Genomic DNA, 13,348 nt, shown 5'->3' on the forward strand with positions numbered 1-13,348 from the left:
GACCTCGAGCAATCCGCCCGCCTCGGCCTCCCAGAGAGCTAGGATTACAGGCGTGAGCCGGCCCAGGGCTGAAAGTTTTTACTCTGTAATCATGCCTAGATCTTTCTGATTACTAGCACACATCCTGAAGCTACCTAGGGCCCTCAGTCTCTAGTTATTTCATTAGCATACAAAAGACACTCTTATCACTCTGGAGATTCCTAGTGTTTTAGGAGCTGTTTGCCAGGAACCAGGAGCAGAGACCAAATTTATATTTCTTATTATAGCACAGCATCACTCCTATCCATGTGATTTGTGAGATATTATCTTATATAATTTTTAGTCCTGGTAATTCTCATAGAAATTAAAGTATGTTTTTAAAGGCATTAGGAAATTATCAGTATTTGTAAATATTTTTGTTCACAGCAGGCACCCACCTGTTATTAGTCATGACAAGTGTCATATGTAGTTATTGATGTGCAATGTCTATTTGAAGCTGCTCAAATGTATTGGTCCTCTGAGACTGAAATTTATTTTACTGTGTTTCGAATCTATTGCTATAGTAGACATTCATTTTTCTTACTTGTTCCTTCAACAGCATTAACTGAATTGTGGTTATGCATAGCAGTCAAAACCATGCCTGGATTCTAATACTGGCTTCACAGCGTCACTAGCTATATAACCTTAGGAAGTTGCTTCTTTAGTATTTCAATCCCTCTTGAGGATAATAGTGGGATAATAATGAGGCTATTATTGGCCTTATATCAGGTAATATATGTAAAGCAATTAGTATACTGATTAGCATATGATTCAAATATTACTGTTGTGGCAGTTGTTACTATTGCATTAGGCCTTCACTTTTCTATAATTTTAATCTCCTCCTTCTGACATTACTTCCTTCCCTGCTTAATTTTTTTTCTCAATAAGGACTTTTCCACTAATCTACCATATATGCTGTATATTCCTTATTCACCTTGTATTGTAGGTCTCCTCCCTACTAGAATGTAAGCTCTTAAACTCCCATGAACTGGGGAATAGGGATAGTGATTTATTCTTAGGACCTAGAAAAGTACCCAGAATATTTTGGTTGCTCAGTAAATATTATCCTAAAGAATTATATTGAATTGTGTGCTAGAGATTGACTAGATATTGGCCATATAAAAATGAACAAAGGACCAGGCATGTTGGCTTATGTCTGTAATTCTAGCATTTTGGGAGGCGCTAGGCAGGAGGATTGCTTGAGACCAGCCTGGGCAATATGGAGTCCCATCTGGCTCTATAAGAAAAAAAACCCTGCCACACCTTGGTGGCACATGCCTGTAGTCCCAACTACTTAGGAGGCTGAGACAGAAGGATTGCTTGAGCCCAGGAGTTCCAGATTGCCGTGAGCTATGATGATGCCACTGCACTCTAGCCTGGGCAAGAGAGGGAGACCCTGTCTTAGAAAAAGAAAAAAAAGGCGAGGGAAGTAAAGAAAGAAGAAAAAAATGAACAGAGTACAATGTTCCCTTTTTTTAAAAAAGCATGTGGTATAACAGAGGAGACTCGTACTTGCAAAACTGACTATGATAATGTTGCCCCCTTAAAATGCTGGTGATAGTAAAGGTATCTTGGGGATGGCCTCACAGAAAATGTCATCTTAGTGGACATTTGATCTATATAAGAGACAAAGCGGAAGGTTGTTTCCAGGCAGAGGTAAAAACTTGAACAAAGTTACAGAACTTGACAGTTTTGGCAATGGTTTTTAGTCCATGTTAACAACAATGCATTTTTTTTTTTTTTTTTTTTTTGAGAGAGTCTCACTTTGTTGCCCAGGCTAGAGTGAGGTGAGTGCCATGGCGTCAGCCTAGCTCACAGCAACCTCAATCTCCTGGGCGCAAGTGATCCTACTGCCTCAGCTTCCCGAGTAGCTGGGACTACAGGCATGCGCCACCATGTCCAGCTAATTTTTTGTACATATATATATTTTAGTTGGTCAATTAATTTCTTTCTATTTTTAGTAGAGACGGGGTCTTGCTCAGGGTGGTTTCGAACTCCTGACCTCGAGCAATCCGCCCGCCTTGGCCTCCCAGAGTGCTAGGATTACATATGTGAGCCACCATGGCAGCCTAACAATGCATGTTAATGGGTAGTAGAGGGAGATAGGAATGGTAGTTAGAAGTCCAGATCGTCTTGCTCTTGGCTGGACAGAAACAATGGGATTTACAGGTTCAGTATATGAAATTTAATAACTGGCTGTAGCACTAACATTTTAGTTTTGGTTTTATATTTTGAAAGTATGTCTCATTATAGATTATAAAGGAACTATAAAAACTTGATTTTTACAATATTGTGTTTCAGAAACTGAGAACTGTGTATAAACAGAAGTTGTCAATAATAGTACATTTATAGAATTGTGGAATGAATTTTGATATAAGAATATGTATCATGGTGTGTAGTTATCAAATTTACACTTAATTATACTACTATGGGGTCAAGTTGCTAAACTGTCATTGTTATTGTGATACTGCCACAAAACTGGTGTTAAAATAGAATTTAAAATTATTTAGACCAAGGAATCATGAAAAATAATTTCACTTTGAATTATTGTATTTTAGAAGTTGGTAATGCAGTTAAATTTGAAGAACTTTTTTCTGTGTTTTAGTGCAATTAGATTAAAAGCTGAAATTGTCTTTTTAAAGCAAGCTCCATTTACCCTTGCACAAGAAAATGTGTTTGTGTGTCTTTTAAAGTTTAAGCTTCTGATACTTAATTTGTTAATATGAAAAGAATATTTGGCAGTTTGTGGGTTTTTTATTTTCTCTCTAGAGGAGGCATTCATTTTCAAATAGAAAAAAATCACAGAATGACAGTAATTAATACTGCTACATCAAATTCAAAAGACTGGTGTTCCTGTGCAGAAGTTATCATTTTTATTTGATATAGCAGTTTTATTTGGGGATTACTTGAATTTACCCAGTCCTGTATTTCTAAATTGTTGTGTTAGCATCATAATTGGTCCTGGCCTACTGGGATGAGGAGAGGGATCTTTTACCCTCTTCCCCTTTTCTACCTAAATGGCCTGCTACTATCTCCCAGGACCTATGTAACAGGACTGGATTATTCTTTATGCTCCTAATACATTGGGTCATATTCACTAGTGTTCCTTTATTGATGTGAGTTATAGACAGTGATCAGTTTTCTATTCATTTTTTCATTTTATGTTCATTATTTTAATTTAATTGTTCTCTTCAAAATATAGCTTGTAAAAAGTACAAGTATATACATTATATTGAATACAGGTATATTTTATGGTGATAACAAATCACTGATCCATTGACAATTTTCTTAATGAAAACATAATACAGTGAATATTTTAAACTATTTTAAACCAGTTTGGTTTATGAAAATTGGTAAGTTCTATAGGCTATACACATAGTACAGATACATATAAAGCATATCATATGAGACAGGATAGAAAATGGGACCTGGGAAACTAATTTTTGAATATTGGTGTACAAAGAATATTGCTGAACATTTGAGTAATACTTCCTGAAAAAAATGGTTTAGCGACATTAGAGGTAACTCAGTTGGTTAAGATATTGCTTTATTAGCCTAATAAAACAAATGACTTTTAAAACTTTATTTTTCTATCAATTAGCAAGTATTTGTGGTGTTATATGCCAGCCATTGTGTTGAGTGCTAGAATTTTATGATAATAAAATGTATATTTAATTATCTTCAAGAACAATAACCTATCTCATTTTTTTCTTTCTTAAGGAATTACGTTTTATGAAAAAGGAACAAGAAGAATTTTCTGCAAGGATCATATCTAAGTGCACTTTTTGCTAATACTTCATTTCTAGTAAGACATTTTTCCTTTTTCTTTGTTAAGAAGTAAATACAACAGAATTGTTTTTAAAAATCAGGGTATTCTAGTGAGCTTGAATGGCAGTCATTTTAGAGTTCTTTGGGGTTATTATTGTAGACCAATTAAGGAAATTTGTAAAAATTCAGTTGAAATGCGTAATATTATATAGTGGCAGTTTCTTTCTTTCCTTTTTTTATATATATTACTTTTTTTTATATATATTATATATATAATATATATCATATTATTATATATAATATAAATATATATATTATATATTTTATATATATTATATATATTATATTTATATATATTACTTTTTATATATATTACTTTTTCCTCTTGTATATTTCTCCTGTTTAAAAAGTTTGAAGTGGCAGTTTCTTTTATATTTTGTCTGACGCTACTAAGATAATCCCAGACTTTTTTGTAGTCCAAATGTCTGTAGTCTGTATTAATTAACCTTTATTTGAAAAAAGAAGAAAAAAAATAGATCATATTTACTGTGACAGTAAGTAAGAGGAAGAGAAGGTTGGAGGGCAGGAGTTATATAAGCTGAGGAAAGATTTTTCAAGTGAAAAATGAAGTGGACAAATCTAGCGTATCTTGTGAAAGGTGGGAAGGTTTCAAAGAGAAAAAGCAGAATTTTAGGGGATTTAAAAAAAAATGTGGACATTTTTTGTGACTTTGAATTTACTTGCCTTAAATTGTGGGCCCATATTTGCAAAGCTCTGGGGTAGGTTATTTTGATTAAGAAAATTACATTGGCTTAGGTTACGTTCACAATATTTCAGTAAGATGTATAGTCCTCAAAAGTTTTCATGAGTAAAACCTCATCTTAATTCTACTTTCTGTTTGAAATGGAAAAGAAATGAATTATATTAATGCTAGAATATCTTTAAGTAATTTTGAAAAATGTTAGGGGATATTCTTTGGTGTTTTATAACAAATTAACGTTTACATTTTTAAATACTAGATATCATTGAGCATGGTGATTATGTCAATAAAAAACTTGAGGAAAGTGTCTTAAAAAGGTTTTTTTGCTGTTTCAAGAATACTTTCACTATTTAACATAAGTTTTTTCTTGAATAATTAAGTGGTAGAAAGAAATTAGTTTTTATATACTTACAAAATGAGTTCTTTGTTAAAATATTATATCCTGATACCAGTTTTGTGTGGCTGTATATTTTTATGGAACTCCAGTGGTGCAGTTAGTGCGTGGTACTTATGTGGTACTTATATGGCTATATATTTTTCTTGTTACAACTTGACTGAAGATCAGCCCATTTCATGATATCTTTTAGTATAGGGAGCTAAGAGAAAAGGGACTATTGTTTCCAGTTGAAGCAAAATATCTTTTGGTTCAAAACTTTGTATATGTACAAGTAGAATGGGAATAATGAAGTTTAATTATCATTTTAAAATATAAATCTTGGTTAGTCTTCTGTAAATCTTTGAATGTTTGTCTTTTTTCTTTTCTCATCATTACTGTCAACACTCTATAGATTCCACATCCATGGATTCAACCTTGGAGGGGAAGTATTCTAAAAAGAAGCCTAAAATAATAAAAAATGATAGTACAACAATAAAAGAAGAGCACATTAAAAAATACAATATAACAACTATTACATAGCATTTACATTGTATTAGGTATTATAAGTAATCTAGAGATGATGTAAAGTATATGAGGGGATATTTGCAGGTTATACGCAAATACTGTGCCATTTGAGATAAGGAACTTGAAGATATTGGTATCTGTGGTGGGAGGTCCTGGAACCAATTCTTTTTTCACAGACACTGTGGGAGGACTGAATTTACATTTCTCGTGTATTCATTATCTGCCCCAAATTGAGTGATTTGAGTTAAAACATTATAGGAATTTCTCTTTCATGCCCATAGCTCAGAACTCTACACCTCCTCTGAACCTCAGTAATGAGGTGTAATTTCAGATGTTATATTTTGGGTTATGTTTAAATTTTAGGGAATCCTCAAATTTATGCTGCTTTCTCTACTAGACTCTAAGGATGTAGACAATGTCTTATTCTTCATGGCAGGTTTTTTTATTCTTCATGAGGCTCTGTGGATTGTGCTTGAGTTAGTAACTGCTTAGGAGTCACTCTTGAGTATTTTTTAGGTTGGAAATGTTCTTCCCTTTTGAATAAATTTGTATGTTGACTAGACAGCCTCAGATGAGGGACTTTCCCTATGTAATTTTACTGGAATAGAAATTGGAAATTTATCATAGAGATTAGGCAAAATTTCTCCTAGTTTTTTCCTTCACGTCTTGGAATTGTTTTGTACAATTAAATTAGATCTATGATCCATTTTGAGTTAATTTTTGTGTGTGGTCTAAGGTAAAGGTTGAAGTTTATTTCTTTGAATATTAATATCAAATTGTTCCAGCAGTTTTTTTTTAAAAAAGATTGTGTTTTCACCTGTTGAATTATTATACTACTTTTGTTGAAAATCAGTTGACCATTCATTATGTATGGGTCTATTTCTGGACTCTATTCTGTTCTGTTGATCTATATAATCTAACCTTATGGTGGGCAGTTCTTCACTGTCTTGATTACTGAAGATTTCTAGTAAATCATAAAATCAGGCAATGTAAATCCTCCAACTTTTTTTTTTTTTTTTTAATATTTCAAAGTTGTTTTGTCTGTTCTAGGTCCTTTCCATTTCTATTTAGGTAGTTTAGAATCAGCTTGTCAATTTCTATAGAAAAGCCTTGTGGGATTTTGATTATGAATGCTTTTATCAATTTGGTGAGAATTGATCTTCTAATATTGAGTTTTCCAATGCATGAACTTGGTGTCTCTTTCCATTTAAGTCATCTTTATTTTTCCCAGCAGTGTCTTGTGGTTTTTGGTGTAAAGTTCTTACACATATTTTGTTAAATTCATCTCTAATTATTTTATATTTTGTTTTAAAGAATATCAGTTTCTAATTGTTGCTAGTATACAGAAATATAATTGATTTTTGTCTAAAACTTTGTAATTTGTGATTCTGCTAAATTCATTATTAGTGGTAGTGGCCTTTTTGTAGATTGCTTCAAATATTCTGTGTAGGTCATCAATATGTCTGTGAATAAAGACTTCTTTATCCTCCTTTTTATTTATATGCCTTTTATTTTTTTGCTTGCTTTATTGCATGGACTAGTAGCTCCAGTGCAGTGATAGATAGAAGTGGCCTTCTTCCTGATCTCAGGTGGAAAATGTTCAGTCTTTTACCAGCTCTTGCTAAGAGTATTTTTCTTATGAATGAGTATTGAATTATGTCATGTTTTTTCTGCATCTATTGATGTGATCATGTTTTTCTTCATTTTTTGTCAGTTCATGTGGTCAGTTACATTGATTGATTTTTTTTTTTTTAATACTAAACTAACCATTCATGCATTTTTTTGGATAATCTCCAGTTGGTCATGTTGTGTCATACCTTATATATTGCTGTATTCACTGGCTAAAATTTTGTTAGCTTTATTTTCATCTGTGTTCATAGAAGGCATTGGTTTATAATTTTTTTTATAATGTTTTATCTGGTCTTTGTGTCAGGATAATGCTGTGAGTTGGAAGGATTTCTTGCTCTGGAAAAGTTTGCATAGAATTGGTGTTATTTCTTGTTTAGGTGTTTGGTAGAAATCATTAATGAAAACCTCTGGTCCTGGAGTTTCTTTATGGAAGGTTTTATGAATTCAGTTTCTTTAATTGATATAAGTCTGTTCAGATTTATATTCTTGAATAAGCCTTATTTTATCTTTCAAAGAATTTACCCATTTTATGTAAGGTGTCAATTTATTGGCATACAGATGTATATTATCCTCCCTATTCTTTTAAGTTTGTAGGATCTGTAGTGTTATTCTTTCTTTTGTTCCTGATATTTGGGACAATCCTTTTTTTTCTACAAGTGTATTTAATCTTTTAATTTTTCTCTGTCTGCCTCCTACAAAGTTTGCTGTGTATTTGTTTACATGGAGTTCAGAGACTTTTAAGTTTCCATTGTTATTTTTTCTTTGATCCACTTAATTTTCAAATATTTGGTTAATTTTTCACGTGTCTTTCCCTTATGGGTTTCTGATTCTGTGGTGGTCCAAGAACATATTCATACTTTGTGTGATATAAGTTCTTTTCAACTTACTGAGATCTATTATAAGGCACTAAATATAGTCTGTGTCAGTGAATGTTTTGTGTGCACTTAATGAGAATGTGTTGAGTGGCGTTTTCTAAAAATGTTATTATAATTAGGTCAAATTGGTTGATAGTATTCTTTAAGACTTCTGTATCCCTTTTGATTTTCTGTTTGTTACAGTCACTGTTGGTAGAGAAGTGTTGAAATCTTCAACTGTGGATTTGCTTGTTTTTCCTTTCACTACTTAGTTTATGTATTTTGAAGTTCTGTTATTAGGTGCAACTATAATTAGGGTTTTTATGTCTTCTTGATAAATTGGGTCCTTTATCATGAAATGTCCCTCTTTATGTCTGTAATACGTTGTGAAATATTTTCTGAAATAGCCTGCATAGTTTCTGACAGAAAGTCTGCTGTCTTTCTTTTGTTTCCTGTTTGTAAGTTTTCTGTTTTCTTTGGCTCGTCTTAAGATTTTTTTTCCTATTATTAGGCTTTAGTCATTTGTTTAGAATGTGCCTTATATGGTTTTCTTTGAGATAATCCTGCTTATATTTTTTTGAGTTTTTTTAAAACCAAATTTAGAAATGTTTGGGCTGCTGTTTCTTTAAATAGCCCACTTACCCCAGGTTTTTGTTTTTGTTTTTGTTTCCCTGAAATTCTAATTATACATTTGAAACTGTCTTTTTTGGCACTGATATTCCTTTTTATTCTTTTCTTTTCTGTTCTTTTATCTCTCTATGCTTTATTTGGTTGGTTAATAGTACCATGTCTCCAAATTCACTGATCATCTCTGGAAGTTTTATTTCTTCCATTTTTCTCATGTTCTTACTTTTCTTTATCTTTTGTAATATAATTTTATTTATAATTATTTTTTAATGCTTTTGTTAATTCCATTAACTTTATCATTTGTGCATCTTTTTATGTTGGTTGACTTTTCTCCTTATTGTGGACTACGTTTTCCTGCTGCTTTTCATTCCCTGCAATTTTTGTTTGGTTGCTGGACATTGTGGTTTGACAACGCTGAGTGAAGGATTTTTTTTATTTTTTATTTTTGATATAGCGTTGGGCTTTGTTTTTGTACATATGCATTACTTAGTATGAGCTGAATCCTTGTGATACTTTTTTGTTTAAGCTGTCATTGTTGGTTCAGAGCAGCCTTTATTGTGGGGTTAATTTAGTTGGCAATTAAGAGTATACCTTTTTGAGGGTTATACTCTATGCCTTGCTGAGGATTATTCTTAATTCAAAATAATCTCAATCAATATTCCAAACATTTTGTTACTTTGTTTTTATGTTGTATTTTAAAGGAAACTTTATGGCCCGAGAATGGTTTAAGTACTCTTGGAAGAGAACATCATTGTGGAAAGACTTTCTCCATTTCAAAACTTATGTATATCTACAATAATTAATTCCATGAAATAATGCCCCAAGGATAAACAAAAGAATAAAAAGACTGGAAAAAGGTTCATACATACATACACACTTGCTTCGTGTCAAAACTTACTCTTTAGAGTGGTAGGGAAAGAATTAGTCAGGAAATGATACTTGAACAATTGATTATCCATATGGAAAGAAATGGCTTATGTTCTATACCATGTGCAAAAATCAATTTAAGTTTGATTTATACATTTAAACATGAACGGCAAAACTATAAAACTTTTAGAAGCTAATACAGGAAAACATGTTCAGGATGTTGGACAGGCAAAGATTTCTTAAAAAGAAACCCACTAATATAAAAAAATTGATAATTTTGACTTCTTTAAAATTAAGAAATTTTGTTCTTGCAAAGTCACGGTTAAGAGCAGAGAGGCAGGTCACTGTGGAGAAGATATTTGCAATACCTTTAATGGAAAAAAGATATGTATTAGTATATTCAAAGCAGTTCTACAAATTAATGTGATAGAGACAAAAACAATCCAGTAGAAACATGGGCAAGAGACATGAAAAGGTACTTCATAAAAGAAATTCAAATATTTAAGAAACATTGAAAAAAGTGCTAACTTTATTGTAATCTGGGAAATACAAATTAAAACTGCAAAGAGGATCCATTATAAGCCCACTAGAGTGGCTTAAATTTAAGAAAAAGGTTCACGATACAAGTTTTAGAGAGGATGGTAAGTTGTGGGAACTCAGTAAACATTGCTGAAATGTATATTATTACAACCACTCTAGGAAATAGTTTAACATTTACATACTCTAAAACCCAGTAATTTTTTTCGTAGTTATACTCCTGAGTTAACACATGTATACTGAGAGATGTGTTAAAGAACATTGGTAACAGCACTATTTGTAATAGCCTCAAACGCAGTACAGTGTTCACCAGCAGTTGACTACATAAATAAAATCATGATATATTTACAGCTATAAAAATGGAGAAACTACACCTACACATGATGAATATCACAGATAAATATCACAAATAAAATATTTCTTAAAAGAAGCTAGAAGCAAAAGAATATATAATATGTAATTCCATTAATGTAAAGTAAAAATAACACACAAAAATAAAACAGGCAAGATAAGCTATGATGTTTAGGGATCTGTGCTTATGTCATGAAACAAAATCAACAAAACCACAAGATAGTTACCACCACGGTCAGGAAATAGTTGGCTCTTGTGTGGGGTGGAGGAGGGATTATTGATTATTAGGGATACTGAGTAACTTGAGTTTGTAATAAATTCTTGAATTATTAATTTTTAAATATATCTTTATGTCTCTGTTATATTTCACAATAAAATTATTGAAATTTAGCATATACTTAAATGTATGTTTATATACATTATATGTTAAATACCAAATATGCCAATTCCAAATTCTGTCACATGCTTGCCTATATTCCTATGCTCTTTTCCACATTCATTTATAAGTCTTCTGATTCTGAGTATAATTGTATACCCCAAATTGTGTGTGTCTGGATAAATATAGATAAGGTTAGTCCTAGAGCAACATTTATATACAGGTTTGAGTCAGATGATAGGTTAAAAAGTTTTACTATATTTAGGCTGGGTGCAGTGGCTCATGCCTGTAATCCTAGCACTCTGGGAGGCCAAGGCGGGGGGTGGATTGCTCAAGATCAGGAGTTCTAAACCACCCTGAGCAAGAGCGAGACCCTGTCTCTACTAAAAATAGAAAGAAATTAATTGGCCAACTAAAAGAATATATAGAAAAATTAGCTGGGCATTGTGGCACATGCCTGTAGTCCCAGCTACTTGGGAGGCTGAGGCAGAAGGATTGCTTGAGCCCAGGAGTTTGAGGTTGCTGTGAGCTAGGCTGTTGCCACGGCACTCTAGCCCAGAGGCAACAGAGTGAGACTCTGTCTTAAACAAACAAAAAATGTTTTACTATATTTAGTATTTGAATTATAATGTAGAGAACTGAGATTGTTTCTAGTAGTGATAATTCATCTTTATACAGGATTTAATTATTTGCAAAACATTATTTTCTAGAAATTGTTATGATATTCTGAAAAGTATTTGAGTAGGCATAGGTATCTGCATTTTACAAATGAGGAAGTGTTATTTTGAGAGTGAGTTGATGATGGTAAAGGAGTAGAATTTTATTTTCATTTCTGGACCTTGCTTTGATGTGTCCTTTATTTTTTTTGTTTGTCCCATGTGAAGACAGGATGCTGTTCTTTATGTATGTGTAATTTGGCAGTGAAAGACCATGTATGGATGAGCTTAGTCTTAACAGGGGCAGTTTTCATAGTCTCCTTTCTAATAATTTTAATAATAATGTGCTTATCTCTAAGGAGATCAAGGTACCCTTAGTGATATCCTCAATTAAAATTTTGGGTTAGAGTTTTGAGCTATATTTTTGCTCTACTTTTTAGAAGTGAATTGAGATAGTAAAAGATGTGTCACTGAAAATCATATGACAATTCACTGGTATGTCTGGAAATATAAATTTTATAGATTGGTCATCCTGGTAAGAATTTTGAAGTTACATCTTTTTAGTCAGTAGTTTGACCAATTTACCGTGATTAATAATTTATGTAGTTTTAAAATAATTGTATGTCTTATTTAAGGAAGCCTTGTTTAGTTTAAGGAAGCCCAATTAAAGAAAATTTTGAACTTCCTATACAGTTAAATGAAGGGAGTGATTATTGACATTACAAAATATTCCTTGCAGCTTTAATCAAATTTAGTTAATTTCTCTATTTCATTTAAGATGCTTTAGTGACTAGTATGTTCAATCGACACATACTTTTTTGTACTTTATCTATTATCTGTTGTATAAAACATGGCATATATATTTCTTTACTAGGAATAGAGTCTAATAGGAATAGGCTATTAACTTTTACACCTAAGCTGCTTTAATTTTTCAGGATTCAGCTATAAATGTCTCTAACCTAAAAATACACAGTAAAAATATACAAAAATATACAAGCTATTATTAATCAGAAATCCAAATTAAAATAGAAAGATACCATATTTTAAACCACTTTTTGGTTTTTAGATGATTTCTCCTCTCTTCCCAACCTGTTTTTTTGTTGTTGTTTGTTTGTTTGTTTGAGACAGAGTCTCACTTTGTTGCCCAGGCTAGAGTGAGTGCCATGGCATCAGCCTAACTCACAGCAACCTCAAACTCCTGGGCTCAAGTGATCCTCCTGCCTCAGCCCCCCGAGTAGCTGGGACTATAGGCACGCGCCACCATGCCTGGCTAATTTTTTATATATATTTTTAGTTGGCCAGTTAATTTCTTTGTATTTTTAGTAGAGACGAGGTCTTGCTCTTGCTCATGCTGGTTTAGAACTCTTGAGCTTGAGCGATCCGCCTGCCTTGGCCTCCTAGAGTTTTAGGATTACAGGCGTGAGCCACTGAGCCCGGCCCCCAACCTGTTTTTATTTTGGTATATTGACTCTTTTACCTGGAACATAAAGAATAAACACATTATGAAGTCATATTTTGGTGGTTTGATTTTAGGCAAAGACACAAGTTTTCACAATTTCAGTTGTCCTAACTTTTCTAACAAGTAGATAGTTTGGAGGTGTCATAGCCAGATCATAGCTTGTTTTTGCAAAAATTAGAAAAAGGTTTTTCTCCTAATTTTAGGTAAATGATGCCCCCTGCTAGGGTTCAGGGCTTAGAGAGTAAAGGACAGGTTGGATTTCAGTCCCTACTTGGCCCTACTTGGCCCCACGTTGCCCCACATCCATGTGCAGAGTGCCTCCACCATTGTTCATAGTGACCTTGAGTCATAATGATTTCTTGCCTTTCTCTTAATTTATAGCATTTGAATTGCTTTGCAGGCCAGAATATCTGTCATGATATCCATTAGACTCACTACTAACTAGAAAAGCAGCCCCTTTTGAAAGTACAGTTTATGTTTTCATTGTTGAATCATTTCTTTAGATACTGACTGATAGCTGTCATTGTGTTCATGCAACATATCAT

At 32.7% G+C, this 13,348-nt stretch overlaps 1 protein-coding gene across 17 annotated transcripts in view; it reads left to right on the forward strand.

Annotated features, from left to right (window-relative positions):
• MEF2A (myocyte enhancer factor 2A) overlaps nt 1–13,348 on the forward strand; it is a 140,483-nt gene that overhangs the window by 29,715 nt on the left and 97,420 nt on the right. For 11 of the 17 annotated variants that reach the window (XM_076004809.1, XM_076004805.1, XM_076004804.1 and 8 more), the window contains exon 2: nt 3,739–3,823. The exons of the other annotated variants lie outside the window; for them this stretch is intronic. The gene's annotated coding sequence lies outside the window, so the exon portion shown is untranslated. The remainder of the gene's footprint in view (nt 1–3,738; nt 3,824–13,348) is intronic. 17 annotated transcript variants of the gene reach the window in all.

This window comes from Microcebus murinus, chromosome 7 (genome assembly GCF_040939455.1).
Source record: "Microcebus murinus isolate Inina chromosome 7, M.murinus_Inina_mat1.0, whole genome shotgun sequence".
Classification (NCBI taxonomy): Eukaryota; Metazoa; Chordata; class Mammalia; order Primates; family Cheirogaleidae; genus Microcebus; species Microcebus murinus.